This window comes from Pseudorca crassidens, chromosome 16 (genome assembly GCF_039906515.1).
Source record: "Pseudorca crassidens isolate mPseCra1 chromosome 16, mPseCra1.hap1, whole genome shotgun sequence".
NCBI classification, from domain to species: domain Eukaryota; kingdom Metazoa; phylum Chordata; class Mammalia; order Artiodactyla; family Delphinidae; genus Pseudorca; species Pseudorca crassidens.
Genome location: NC_090311.1, coordinates 72,146,583 through 72,161,188, shown reverse-complemented (window position 1 = coordinate 72,161,188; position 14,606 = coordinate 72,146,583). Strand labels below are relative to the sequence as shown.

The 14,606-nt window shown below is 42.8% G+C and overlaps 1 protein-coding gene across 14 annotated transcripts in view; it reads right to left on the bottom strand.

Moving 5' to 3' along the window:
* Positions 1–14,606, bottom strand: part of ANK3 (ankyrin 3) — a 332,431-nt gene that overhangs the window by 108,351 nt on the left and 209,474 nt on the right. The window lies entirely within an intron of this gene.

Genomic DNA, 14,606 nt, shown 5'->3' with positions numbered 1-14,606 from the left:
AAGCAGTCTTATGACTATTAAGTAATAGTAATTAAGTAATTATGCATTTACCATTTTAGAATGATGAAAACATTTCTTACAAGGCACGGAATTTAGAGGTAAAGGCAATGGTCTTATTTTAATGCAATTTTGCATAGTAGGCGGTGCCTGGATTCAACTTCAAGCTTCATCACTTACTGATTAGGTGAACTCTGGGATACTGTTTACTCTGAGTCATAGTTTCAACCTCTACCAAACTGGGATAACAACTCTGCCTCTATCCTAAGACCTCTTGGGGGGATTAAATGAAATAATGCACAAAGAAAGGGTTTAGTCAGCACTAACTGTGAGTAGTATTCAGTAACACAGCTTTCTCTAGTGTTCAAACATCTGAATGCATGAACTCATATAGTTAGCATTTAAAATGCTACTATTCATACTGCTTGGGGCAAAATCTAACCATAGCACCAAGCCTCCCTGCTCTGCATTGCCTAACACAGGGCCAGGTTCATCATAGATACTCAACAAATACCTGTTGATTGAATGAATGGAGGAACAATATTAATACAACTAACTCTCATTTCAATAAACAAAATATTCTATAATTATTGTATAGTACGACACACTAATATACCAAAGATTAGAAAGGAATGAGATGAACTCTATTGAGTATCTTGTTAACTGCCTCTAATCCATTCTATAATCCCAAAGTATTTTGATTAGTAACAGCTTCTGACCAACAGGTACAAATAATTATATCTGTAATATAACAAAAGTAATATTTCTATGAATGAACAACACTGATACAATATCAGATATATTTAGTTACAATATATGTATTACCAGAACCCACAAATTTTCACTTACTAAATACTCGTGTGGGTTTGTGTTTCCTAGAAGCGTTTGGTGCAGTGGCATAACCGTTGTGTTGAAGATAAATCTGACTATTTTCTAGCAAAGAAGGTGTGGTAGCTAGTGTTTAAAAACGCCCTCTCTACCCCATCCAATGAACCAACTCTCCTTGTATCCATGCCTGTGTACTGCCCTTGTTTACATCTGAACTGGCTCAATCTTTGAACACTAAAATGCAGGGGAAGTGATGTTACATGACTTTGGACTTTGAGTTCAAGGATACCTTGCAGTTTCTGCCTGAGTCTCTTTGGAGTACTTGTTCCAAAGGGGAAGTGATTCCGAAGGCAAGAAATTTGACGACCATGAGGCCACCTCGTGTAAAGGTGTAAAGAAAGTCAAGGTAGCCAAGTGGAGAGAGATGCCAGTCAGCTCTCAGCTGTTCCAGCCATCCCGGCCGAGGTGACAGACCCTCGAACGATGACGTCACATTGAACGTCTGGCCATGTGACTCCCACCTTAGCTACCGTCTGACTGCAAACTCCTGAAGGCTGTCTAGAGCCCAGTTGAGCCCTGTTAACTCACACGACCACGGGAGACGATGATAATAAATTAAACCACTGAGCTCAGAGGTAGTAAGTAGTGGGAACAGAGGGGAATGAAAAATAACAAGGTCCAAAGGTAAGGCAAAGTGGTCACAGACAGGGTGCCTAATGCACCCCTAATCAATTAGAGTGAGCTCTGCAGTGCGTTCTACGATTAGTGTATACAAAGTCTGGGGGAAGCACACGGGTGAGTGCCACCAGAGGAGGCCTCACCTATATGGAAGGGACTTTATACCTTTCAAAATCGTGAGCACTGATGTTTTTACTAATCCATTTCTGACAATAAAATACCAGAGGCTGGAAAATGCTTAAAGAAAAACCCAAGGCTGCCCTGGTGGCGCAGTGGTTGGGAGTCCGCCTGCTGATGCAGGGGACGTGGGTTCGTGCCCCGGTCCGGGAGGATCCCACATGCCGCGGAGCAGCTGGGCCCGTGAGCCATGGCCGCTGAGCCTGCGCGTCCGGAGCCTGTGCTCCGCAACGGGAGAGGCCACAACAGTGAAAGGCCCGCGTACCGCAAAAAAAAAAAAAAAAAGAAAAACCCAAACACCCCAAATCTACCTTGATCTCACCATTCCCCAAATAATAAAAGCTGTTCAGAGGCATTTCACTTCAATTTCGCAGCTACCCCTTCCTCCCAGTCCTATGATGACTAGGTTCAGAGAACAGGTTTCCTGTACTACAGTCAATCCTCCAAAGATTCATACACTCTGTCTACGAGGAAATAATACCAAATAGAATCAGGGGCAAAGGAGAGAAAGAGAATATATTAAATGGTTATCAGGACTGTGGGTGGTCACGTAGCTGTGCCTCATTCCCTTTTAGAATTCAACTCACTGGTCCAGAATCAGTACATGGGGGAATATACCTAACCCAACTTCCTTGCAATCTTTCATTATGCCCGCTAATGATTTTTCATGGTGAATAAATGAAACAGTTCTTGTCTTATTATTTAAGTGTTTTCATGCCCTAGGAGTTCTTCTCTTCTCTTTCTTTTTTTTTTTTTTTGCATGTAATTTTCTTCTATTCTTTTCCATCTTAAAACCACTACCGAGGAATACTTTTGTTGCTTTTCCAGCGGTTGAAAGTTGATTTCCCATCTGGCTGGAGACTAGAATCACAAAGAATATTCCTTAACATAACTATATCAAATTATATTGTCAGAAACTTTGCTCAGAAGTGTTTAATCCCTCTGATGCAAAATGCAGAATCTCCCCAAGGAATGTACTTTGTAACATTATGAAGCTGAAAATAATGGTACAAAACACCTCCAAATGAAATAATAGAAAATCTCCAAATTACATGGGATTTTAAAAAAAGCTAGATTAAAAAGAATAGAGGAACACAGTCTCTATGCTCTAGTGACTGATTAGGAGTTGATTACTTCATAGAACTCAGTAAATAGCCTAACTGAGAAGCAGTTAATGATCAGAATTGAGAAGACAAATTTACTGTGCTTGTTCTGAAAAAAGTGTGTTTTTTGATCATCACATAGCAAAGAGAGGAAATGTAAGCTACTGGGAAAATAAATCCTTTAGCCATTTCTAGTCTACGTTATAGAACAGTAGAATGAGATCACATCATTATAATCAACATCTATATTTATTGAGCATTTACTATGTTCTAGGCACTGTTTGGTGCTTTATAAGTATTATCTCAAGTAATTCTCACAACAACCTTATAGATTAGAATTGTTATCTCCATTTCAAGATAAAGAAAACCCAGTTCACAGTGGTAGAATAAACAGCTAAGATTACTTAGAACATGGGGAAAATTGGATTCAAAATTAGTTGGTTTGACTACAGAGCCCTACTTTTAACTACTGCCAAACTCTATGCTATTGAACAAATACAATAAGAAATCAGTAACCAAAACATCAGCTCCATGGAGGCAGGGGTTTTTGTCTTCTCCTTCCATATCCAGTGCCCAGAACAATGCCTGGCACATATTAGGTGCTCAATAAATGTGTGAGATGAAAGGTCAGTGATTGCTGTTGGAGAAAGGAACTCTATTACTGGAGCAAGAAGGAGGGAGACTTACTTTTCACCGTAAACTCTTGTACCTTGGGAATTTTATACCATGTGCGTCTATCACCTATTCAAAAAATGAATAAAATTAACAAAATAAAACAAAATACAGGGACTGCAGATAAGTCATCTGTGTGTTCCATACACCAGAAAAGGTATTTTGACAAATGTCAGTCTGCCAGGTAGACATTAAGATGTGTATGTGCACCAGCAAGTATCCGGCAAAGAGGAAACGATACGTACGACATTTGACCTTACTTGTCTCTTTAAGACATGGAAGAGAAGAAATGAAATGAAACAAGGCAGGAAGAAGGGGATGCACGATATTAATGTGGTACTTCTGGTAGCTTCCCGGGGTTCTAAAGCAGTGGTTCCCAACCTGAAGGATGCATTAGAATCACCTGAAAACTCGCATTTCTGACAAGTTCCCAAGTGAATCCGATGTTGCTGGTCCAGGGACCACACTTTGAGAACCACGGGTCTCAAAGGTCCTTACAAATGACAGTGATCTAATGGCAGTACTGATTCTATAGCACTCAGTGTCTGTTTTCCTAGTGGCTATTATGAGTATAATTAAAGTACCAGCTCAGCAAGTGAATTGAAGGAATGAGCGCAGTGTTTCTCAAATTTCAAGGGATGTATTTTATCAGCTGGGGACCTTGTGAAAATGCAGATGCTGATTCCACAGGTCTAGGGTAGGCCCTGAGATTCTGCATGGGTAACAAGTCCCCAGGTGACCTGCTCTACTGTGTAACCACTTTGAGACGGCAGACAGTGGAGCGCTGGGCTAGGACCTATGTTAGGAGTAAAGCCAACTACTGCCTTTGAGGCATTTAGCCTCTAGTAAAGAAGCTGACACCAGGACACAAACCATGATACAAATACTGTACTCCTAATGCTGCTGGTTCCTACTGAGATCATGCCTTGTATGTGCTACAGGCTGTGCTTGCTAACTGAGCACTTTACATGCACGTCTCGCTTAATCCGCAACCCTGGGAAGCAGGTACTAGTATTTCCAGTTTATAGATGAAGAAACAGATTCAGAGTTATTTGTCAAAACTCACACATCTAGTTAGCGGAGGAGCCTGGATTAGAACCCAGGCAGTCGGGTTGCAGAGACCAGGCGCTTCCCCACCTCGCCACCAGGACAGAAGGTGTGTGCGTGGTTACAAAGTATTACAAGAGCACAAAGGAAGAGGGCAGCACGTGGGACTGTAGACGTGGCGGATGCTGAACGGAGAGTGTGTGAGTACAGGCAGGGAGAGAGGGGTGGAAACGGGAAGTTGGCCATCCCAGGCCACAGGATGCAGCCCAGAGGGACAGAACGGGAATGCTGGAGACCAGCGAGCAGCCGGCTTTACTGAAGTTACAGGCAACTGACTTGTAGGAAATGGGCCGGTTGGGTTGGATTTTTAGGGCCCTTGAAATTGGATTATAGACTAACCATTGCCATCCGAGTGACAAGCACCCCCCCATTAGTGGGGGGCAATGCAATGACTTTGTCGCCCCACATTGCTTTCGTTTTTGTTTTAACTGAAGACTTAAACACTCAAAGCGCTCTCTCTTCCTCTCGTGCTGTCCTGGCCTAATTCTAATCCTAGAGCAGGAAACAGGATACATAGACAGTCGAATCCATCTGATTAAGGAAAAGGAAGGACAGCCATTTTTTGAGCATCTACTGTACGCTGGTCACTGTTCTAAGTGCTTTATGTGTATATTATTTCTTTTCATCATCTCAGCAACTCCATGGTATTATTAACCTGTTTAGAGACAAATAAAGGCAAATAAGACTCAGCCTATTTTATTTTTTGGAAGGTTCAAATAAGGAACATAAAAATCCGGATAATTTTGAAGAGAAAATCTTTTCCATAAATTCAAAACTTTATGTCTAGCTCCCCTAATGTTTAGACAGTAAGTTTTCATCATGAAGAATCCAAATGACTCTATTTGCTCATGTCTTTTCCCTCAATCTTCCGATATTTGCATTGTCAGAAGAGCAAGGAAGCAAGAGTAAGAGGGAGGGGCTTCCCTGGTGGCGCAGTGGTTGGGAGTCCGCCTGCCAATGCAGGGGACGCGGGTTCGTGCCCTGGTCCGGGAAGATCCCACATGCCGCGGAGCGGCTGGGCCCGTGAGCCATGGCCGCTGCGCCTGCGCGTCCGGAGCCTGTGCTCCACAACGGGAGAGGCCACAACAGTGAGAGGCCCGCGTACCGCAAAAAACAAACAACAACAAAAAAAGAGGAAGAGGGAAGAGGAATATGATAGTATGAGGATGCTGACCCGCTCAAACTTTAGTTCCTTCTTTTCTTTTCTTTTTTTTTGGTTGCACCGCGTGGCTTGTGGGATCTTAGTTCCTGGACCAGGGACCGAACCCATGCCCCCTGCAGTGGAAGCACAGAGTCTTAACTACTGGACCGCCAGGGAATTCCCAAACTTTAGTTCTAAAAGTCTAATTCTAACCTAGAGTCACACAATAAATAAGGGAAAAGTTACTTAGGTTCCAGATGCTCATGCATTTCACTTTTCGTTTTGCAGTTTGCAAGGACTCCTCTTCTGAGAGGCTGATAAAAGGAAGGAGATGGCGTGTCGACAGTGGAGGGGCTATGCCACCCACTTCCCGAGGTCCCCGTGTGTGGCACAGGCACTTCTGGGTCAGGCTGGAGGACTAGTGGATGCTTGGGACTCCATTATCTTCTGGGATGGAAGGAGGCTCAGGGCGAGGCTGCCCAAGCCCAAGGTAGAGAATGCGGTGAGCTCTCTCTCCTGCACCCTCCCCTCCCCAGCTGCCTCCTCCGTCAGGAAGGAGCAGATGCTGGGTCTTTTGCTTCAACCTTTTGTTTTCCAGCATCTTCTAGCAGCAGTGGTTGTCCTTTCAAATCAGAAAGTAAGTTCTAGAATATACTGTTTTCTTGCTTTCCTTCTCAAAAGATGTGAGAGCAATGGGGTAAGTTGAGACAATGGTTAGATGAGCAATGGGTGACATAGGTGGTCTTAAGAAGTGCGTGTCGGGCTTCCCTGGTGGCGCAGTGGTTAAGAATCCACCTGCCGATGCAGGGGACACGGGTTCGAGCCCTGGTCCGGGAAGATCCCACATGCCGCGGAGCAACGAAGCCCGTACACCACAACTACTGAGCCTGCGCGCCACAACTACTGAGCCCACGGGCACAACTACTGGAGCCTGGGCTCTGCAACAAGAGAGGCCACCGCAATGAGAAGCCCGCACACCGCAACAAACAGTAGCCCCTGCTCGCTGCAACTAGAGAGAGCTCATGCGCAGCAATGAAGACCCAACATGCACCCCCCCAAAAAAAGAAGTGCGTATCATTTTAAGGGATTCGTGTATCTCTCACGGGAGGGCCACCCACTGTCTTCTTTCTTTATTTCCCTAACTCCAGGTGCCGGTAAGATCCTGGCTTCATAGATGGTCAAAAAGGAATCAGACTTAAACAGCAAAGTCTGCACATCTCTTAAGCAACGACAAGAACAAGTAGCCGTTATCCCACAGAACAAATGACTCTTTTCTGCTCAGGATGATTTTTTTTTTTTTAAGAGTTCAAAGTCAATTTGACTCTTTCCTCTTAAACATTATTCTGTTCTTCGTGGCTGGATGTACCTCTTTTTAAAAACTGTATTGCAGTTTACTATTCCTTAATCCAGGCTAGATATAGTTTCTAAAGTAAGCACGCATGACTCAGTGTTGGAACCTTTCCAGATGTAGCAATGAAAAACGTCCCCTGTGATCTTGGTTGGGTTAATAAACAAACCATCCCAGAAAGGAAAAAGAATTCTGTGTCTTTCCTGTAAAGAGCCAGAAAAAGACAGTGTTGGGACAGACACTGTAATTTTTTCCTATTTTTATCAGTACTCCTTAACCCTAATCCAGAAATTACCCTCAGTCACCTAAGTAAGATTAGATGTTATACTGACTTGGTCAAACAGACACCGAAGAAGAGAGATGGAATGCAGGTGGGAAAGTTACTTGCACTGTTCTCATTACCTAAAACCTATGCCCCTTTTAAAGAAGACTAGAAAATGAATAAATTACTAGCCACAAACTAGCCCTGTGAAATCAGGCACTAAAATGGTTCTTATGTACAGAGAAATTCGGTTGCTACATTCAGAGTGGCCGTGTCATGCCCTTTGGTTCCTTCTGTTCAGTCTTTCTCAGCTATTTGTCTAGACTCAACCCCACATCCAGAGCTCACTGGTCTTGGCTCTTCATTACTTGGGTGTATGAGGACCGTGTGTGCAAAACAGGAAGACGCTCACTGCCCCCAGGTATAAAGCAGTGCCTGCATCATGTGCCTGTTGTGCGCAAGGATCTGGCCTCTTCCTTCTCTTACACCCAAAGTGCTTTTTTTTTAAAAAAAAATTTTATTTATTTATTTATTTTGGGGGGGCTGCATTCGGTCTTTGTTGCTGCATGCGGGCTTTCTCTAGTTGCGGCGAGCGGGGGCTACTCTTCATTGCGGTGCGCAGGCTTCTCATTGCTGCAGAGCACAGGCTCTAGGCACATGGGCTTCAGTAGTTGTGACACGTGGGCTCAGTAGTTGCAGCTCGCGGGCTCTAGGTGCGCGGGCTTCAGTAGTTGTGGCGTGTGGGCTCTAGATCGCAGGCTCAGTAGTTGTGGTGCACGGGCTTAGTTGCTCCGTGGCATGTCGGATCTTCCTGGACCCGGGCTCGAACCCGCGTCCCCTGCACTGGCAGGCGGATTCTTAACCACTGCGCCACCAGGGAAGCCCCACCCAAACTGCTTTTCACCATGCAGGGCAACAAGCACCTGTTATTGGTTTGTTTTCTGTCTCCTACCTCTACCTACAGGGTGTGCACATACAAGGTAAAGACAGGCCAGGCCTGTTGTCAACTCTCATCCTCAGTGCGCTTCTGGCCCAGGTGCTCGGACCACCCCTTCCCATGTGTTCACATCTTCCCTTGGTTCTCTAACCCCTCCTGTTCCAGACCCTCTGCCCACCATCCTGCCTGCCCCCAGCCAATCATTTTCGGTGCTGATGTTCCGTGGTGTCACCCTCCACTCTCTTCTTTCTCTGTAGTAAGAATCCCAGTGTCGGGGGCGGGGGTACGGGTGGCCAGGTGAGATCCCACTTCCCCATGAAGCAGGTCAAACGTTCTGGGTAGATGGGCAGGGACTAAAAGAACTGGGGGTGTGGGGGAAATTTTATTCAAAATTACAACTTGTTGGGCTTCGCTGGTGGCGCAGTGGTTGAGAATCCACCTGCCGATGCAGGGGACACGGGTTTGAGCCCGGGTCCGGGAAAGTCCCACATGCCGCGGACCAACGAAGCCCGTGCACCACAACTACTGAGCCCGTGTGTCACAGCTACTGTAGCCCACGTGTCTCAGAGCCCGTGCTCCACAAGACAAGCCACCACAATGAGAAGCCCACGTGCCGCAACTAGAGAAAAGCCCACGCGCAGCAACGAAGACCCAATGCAGCCAAAAATAAATAAATTTATTAAAAAAACAAAATTACAACCTGTTTTGGGCAAATGAAGAAACCACCTATTGACCTTAGTCAATAAACATGCTAATTCCCTGACAGCTCTTCAACAATTCCTGTTCCCCCTCGTGCCACAGGCTGCTACAGCTGCTCATCTGTCACAGCTTCTTGAGGAGAAAAAAATACACTACATGAGAGCTACTTATTCTGGGTCTGAATCCACGAAGTCCTGGACGTGGCAGTTGCTGAGGTCAGCAGGGATTCCCAAATGGCCTGTGCTCATCTGACTGGACCTTCCCAGGCAAGTTTCTCCCAGGGCGTCTGCTGGAACTCACTCGTCTGGTTTCTCTCTCCATTGTTCACCACTCTCTCTCCATATCCTCTGGCACTCCTCTTCCTCTTTTTTTTTTTTTTTTTGTGGTACGCGGGCCTCTCACTGGTGTGGCCTCTCCCATTGCGGAGCACAGGCTCCGGACGCGCAGGCTCAGCGGCCATGGCTCACGGGCGCAGCCGCTCTGCGGCATGTGGGATCTTCCCGGACCGGGGCACGAACCCGTGTCCCCCCCATCGGCAGGCGGACTCTCAACCACTGTGCTACCAGGGAAGCCCGAGCTGGAAATTCTTTTAAATTCACCAACTATTCTTTGAGATGCAGACACCCCTTGGGAGAGTCATTAGAAAGCTGTTTATCGAGTCAATACGTAGCCTAGGGCTGTCTCAGTGAGAAGGGGTATAACGGCAGGAAAAGGGAGCAAGGAAGCAAATTCTCTCCATCTTGCCTGTTCTCAGAAACCTGCAAGACTATCCTTTCCTTTCAGTCTCCCTCCTCTTGGACACAGCTGTGCAAACACATATTGAAGAGCTGCTGTGTGCAAGGTCCTGTACTAGGTTCTGGGGATACACCAGAGACTAAGATTAGGTCTGTGCGTCTGGTATTTCATTTTGACTTTATGCCGAGAGTAGCACGCAACTATGTAATGTCTGTTTGAAAGGTCAATTGTAAGCAGAGAGATATCAGGCAAAAGGCTGGCTGGATGTTAGGATTTAACAGGTATTTGTAAAATGATAAAATTTCAGGTGAACGACATATTCTGCGTAACAGTCACTGCTCCCTTGGAGGACCTGGAGGCAAGGTAATCTCCAAGGCTTCTTTCCAGATCCGTAAAGCTAAAAACATAATAGTCCAATTTATTTATTATGATGACCAGAAGATCAGGATAGTCCAAAGCATTCGGTGAGAAGAGGTCCTATAGGACATTTCCCCCAATAAAAAAAATTCACTCTTGGGTTCTATATATAAGAACACAGGTCACGTTCAAGTAGCTATGAAAGAGGTGACCTAATTCCACAGACTTTCACATCTGTCTTCTTGTCCCACTCTGCCACTAACCTGGTTGGGGAAGTCACTCAACATTTATTTGGGCTTTACTTTCTCATCAGGATAATGGAGAGCTTGGACTACAGGTTCCTAACCTGCCCTTTGAGTTCTCTAAAATCTGTGGATTTCACTTTGCTGGGGCTTCCATTAGGCACAGATTTGGGTACAAAGCTGAGGTGAGCTTGACTCTCTCAAGATATCTGATGAAACGTTAGTGCTTTATTATACCTCAAACCTATACCTACTGACAATTTTAATTTTTTTAGAATTTTTAAAATACGTTTTTATAAATAATGTATCCGAAGATTTTGACCCACTACATAAAGTAAGAATCTCACTCTTTAAGAAAAATACACAGATTTTGATGAAGAATTTAAATTCTGAGAGGCTCAGGCCTTAAGATTTCTACCGCTCCAATTCCAAAGGACCTGTGGATAGCAATCTTAGTGCACATAATTAGTTTTTTCCTGGGTCAGACAGCTTTTTTCCGCTTCATTAACCCCTTCTGTGCTCCTTGATGGGTACTGGAATCTGGTTTCCAGATTTTGGGATTTCCTTTCATAGGAAACTTCACAATCTGGTAGACTGTGGTATACCTAACTGACAGTTATATCTAAGTGTACTTAGACTCTTACTTTTTTCTTTTAATATTTAGTGTCTACATTTGATCCTGAAAGAGCTTCTATAGTCCTATCAGAATTGTAAGAAGCTAAGAATTAAATAATTCTTCCCAGCAAGGGTTGTGTCACCCAGTTATTTCGTAAACCTGTTCAGTGGAGTCCTATTTCACAGAGCTGCCTTTTGGGTTTTTACTTTCCATGGCTTAATTCCAGTTCTCATTATGTCCCATCTATAGTTCTTTAAATCTATTACTATAACCCAATCCACTAGAATCCTGCAAGCTAAAATAACAGTATTATACATTTTTTTAATTGACAAAATACATTTTATAGGAATTTACAATGTAAAATCATTGTTGAACCAAAGCCAGTGGTGAAGTCCCCTGGGAGGGAGACTCAAATTAGAAGACAACTAGAATCTTAATCGCAATTTTCTTCTCTTTTTCCTTTTTTCCTTCCTCCCGCTCTCCCTCCTTTCTCTCTCCCTTCTCCTTCTTCCCTCCCTCCCTCCCTCTGCTCTCTCCCAATTTCCTTGTTTCTTTCTTTTTAGTTACAAACTGAATTGCAAAACGTAAGACTCTAAGCGGTACTAGAATCAACAATAATTTTGCATGTGTATTAATTTTATATGCGTGTCACATACTTTCTGGGAAAGAAGAAAGTAGAGCATTAAGGTATTTGCGAATCAGTCTGGCCCTCTGAGGAGCTCTGTTTACCCCTTACCTGTAGAACATGCGGCCTTACCACCTGCTTTATCTCTGCTGTGCTGACACTTCAACCTCTGTTCTACTCTGTAACTTGGCTCCATTGTTCCCTTAGGCCATTAACTGACAACATTTTTAGCCTTATTTTTCTGAAAATTATTTTTTGAGAAATTAATCTAAGTGTTTTTTTTACCTGTACTAATTTCTCATAGTGGATCAGAGAGAAGAGAAGGAGAAAGCAAAGATAAAAGAAAAGAGGAAGGAGGAGGAAAAGAGACTGCCTTTGGCACTCTTCTCCTAATATTCCACTCAACTTTTATAATTTAGGATTAAAATTACATTTTCCCATGTTACAAACTCATTCTTCTTTTCTTAAGAAAAATCGGCAGCATATATTGCTTATTATTTTTATTTGCTTTTAAAAGCCGCTGATGTTCTTAGCACCTGGGATACCTCAAGAACTTACTAGTTCGTATGTAGAGAGATTCACAACATGCCGTGGTTTCACAGAAATAAACATTCGCCTCCGTCCATAAGGGCTTAATGAAACAGGAAGCAAACAGCCTACAGTGGCAAAGCCCCGGCAAGACTAAAGTTGTAGGGATCCTTTTAGAATTTCACTTTCAAAATGATTTGTTGCAGGATTTGGAGTAAAACAGAAATGCTAGTTCATGCAGCAGAGAATGATACAAATATGTGATAAAGGGCTACTGTGGCTTACTAGACCTCATGAAAGCAAAACTTAGGGACATTAGCCGATGATAATATTAATAGGAGTCAATTAAGTATATATTATAACCCTGGAAATAGCTTCATCTTCAATCATAGATTTTTAGTATTTATCATCTACGGACAAAGCAATAGCCCTGTATACTCTGCTTTGCTCAGACTATACCTCGAACATGGTGTTCGGCTCTGGCCGCCTCAGTGTGAGATGGATACAGACACGATGAAATGTACATAGGAGATTGACCACGATGGTATGGGAACAGGGGAAGGAAGTGTCAATAGTACGCCCAGAGGAAGAAACACTGAGAAGAAATACGAAAAGCATTTTTAAATATCAGAAGTATTGTTACATGAATGAGGCAGATTTTGTTGTCAATAGTGCTAAAGAAAAAAAAAAGAAAAAAAAAATAGTGCTAAAGAGATCAGAGCCTGGATCACTGAGTTAAAGCCTGAATCGGTGACAAGGATGCTCCCTAAAATGAAGAATTTTTAAAGTCAGAGTTGTTCACATGGAATAGGCAGTCTGGGAATTAGGCAATTCCCATCATGGAGGCATTTGGGCACAGGATCTCGTAACAGAGGTAATTCCAGCACTGGGTGACGGTTGTTCAGACTGAGTGACCTTTAACCAACTCCCTTTCAACATTAAACGCTACAACGTTATGAAGTCAAGAGCCCTTTTCTTCCAACAGCCCCCGGACACATCCATAAAGCAAGGGCTGAGTTTAAAGAAAGATGGATAAAATGAGAATGAAAATTTGCTTATTCATTTCAAATTCCCAAGCTGAGATCAATCTAAAGGAAATGATGGTCATTTCCAGTTAAACAGCTAAATGAAATATCTTCAAATGAAGAGATTCAAAATTTCTTCTTTTTGGAAATGAGTTATCCACATGTATAAGGTTGTTACATGGTCCATTCAAACTTGGCCTCTCATCAATGCAGCTATTTGGGGATATCCTGTTAGACACTAGCAAATTTTTAGGTCTGTGACTGTCATATTATATCTCATAATAATTTCATTTGACACCATATTTTGTGAGTGTATGCATCTTTGTGAGACCATCATTTTCCTTTTATCTTCTGCACAGGTGAAATTACTCTGAAAATGTTGCATAAGAAAGCAGCGAAATATAATATGACAGTAAGGCATGTTACTCGTAGAGTCCTAACGATGATGCAAATATTATCCACTGGGGGATAAACAGAGGTAAACATATAGTTGATGGTTTACAGAAAAAGAAAGAAAAATGATGAGTAGAAGCCTTTCATATTTATCAAAACAACATTTACAAACAATGAGACAGGTACTTTCAGGTCCCTGAATGACCAACAAGACATTAGCTCTCCTAGGCGGGCAATCCTTGGCTACAACGCACTTACACTTGGCAGTCACTGGAACTGAAAAAGCTAAAGTGACTTTGGATCAGGGAGGCTTTCCCACTATTTAGGTTTCCAACGAAATCCGGACAAATCAAAGAAGGAACCGGTAATTACAAAAGAGACAACCCAGAGGCAGAGAAAGACTAGCTGCACGAAGACTGACCCGAGAGAAAAATACAACATGAGAGACGGAAAACGGAGAAGCAATCAGGACACTGGGAGAGTCAAGTGACGCAGAAAAGAAACATAAATATAATATAAATTCTACTCTAAACATTTCATTATTGCAGTAAAAAGGCCAAAAATCTGCCATCTTTGTCATATTTATTTACTGTCAAAATGCTAGTTTTCCAAAGAACAATACGGATGTCATTCATTAATATAACTCCATAACATGACCTGGTCATACGCACTGATTTTTTAAGTAAGGCAGAAAACTAGTAGTTTCTTTTAAGCACATGAAGGATAGTGACAGTCATCTATAATTTGTCTCTTTCATGAAATCAATATTGAAAACTTACATTTTGAAAGCAGTTTTGTTCGGGTTGAGGTTTCATTATGAGTTCAAGTTCAAAAGCAACTTTCACTGCAAAGCTTAGAGTACATCTTAGAATGGGCATTTGATCCCTTCCCTTATAAACCCTCTCTTATTAAAAAAAATATTTTCGATATGAATATTAATCAGATTTTACTTTCTAGGTTTTCAAATGTAAACAATAAAAACAATTTTTATGCTTAATAGAAACAAATAGTAAGAAAGTAATCCAGATAGTTAGTAACACTTGCATTTTCAAATTGAAAAATGCGTTCAAGGAGAGGGGATTCAAAGAGACTAAAAGAAGACAGTCAGTGATACCAAATACATGTTGTTTAAATGA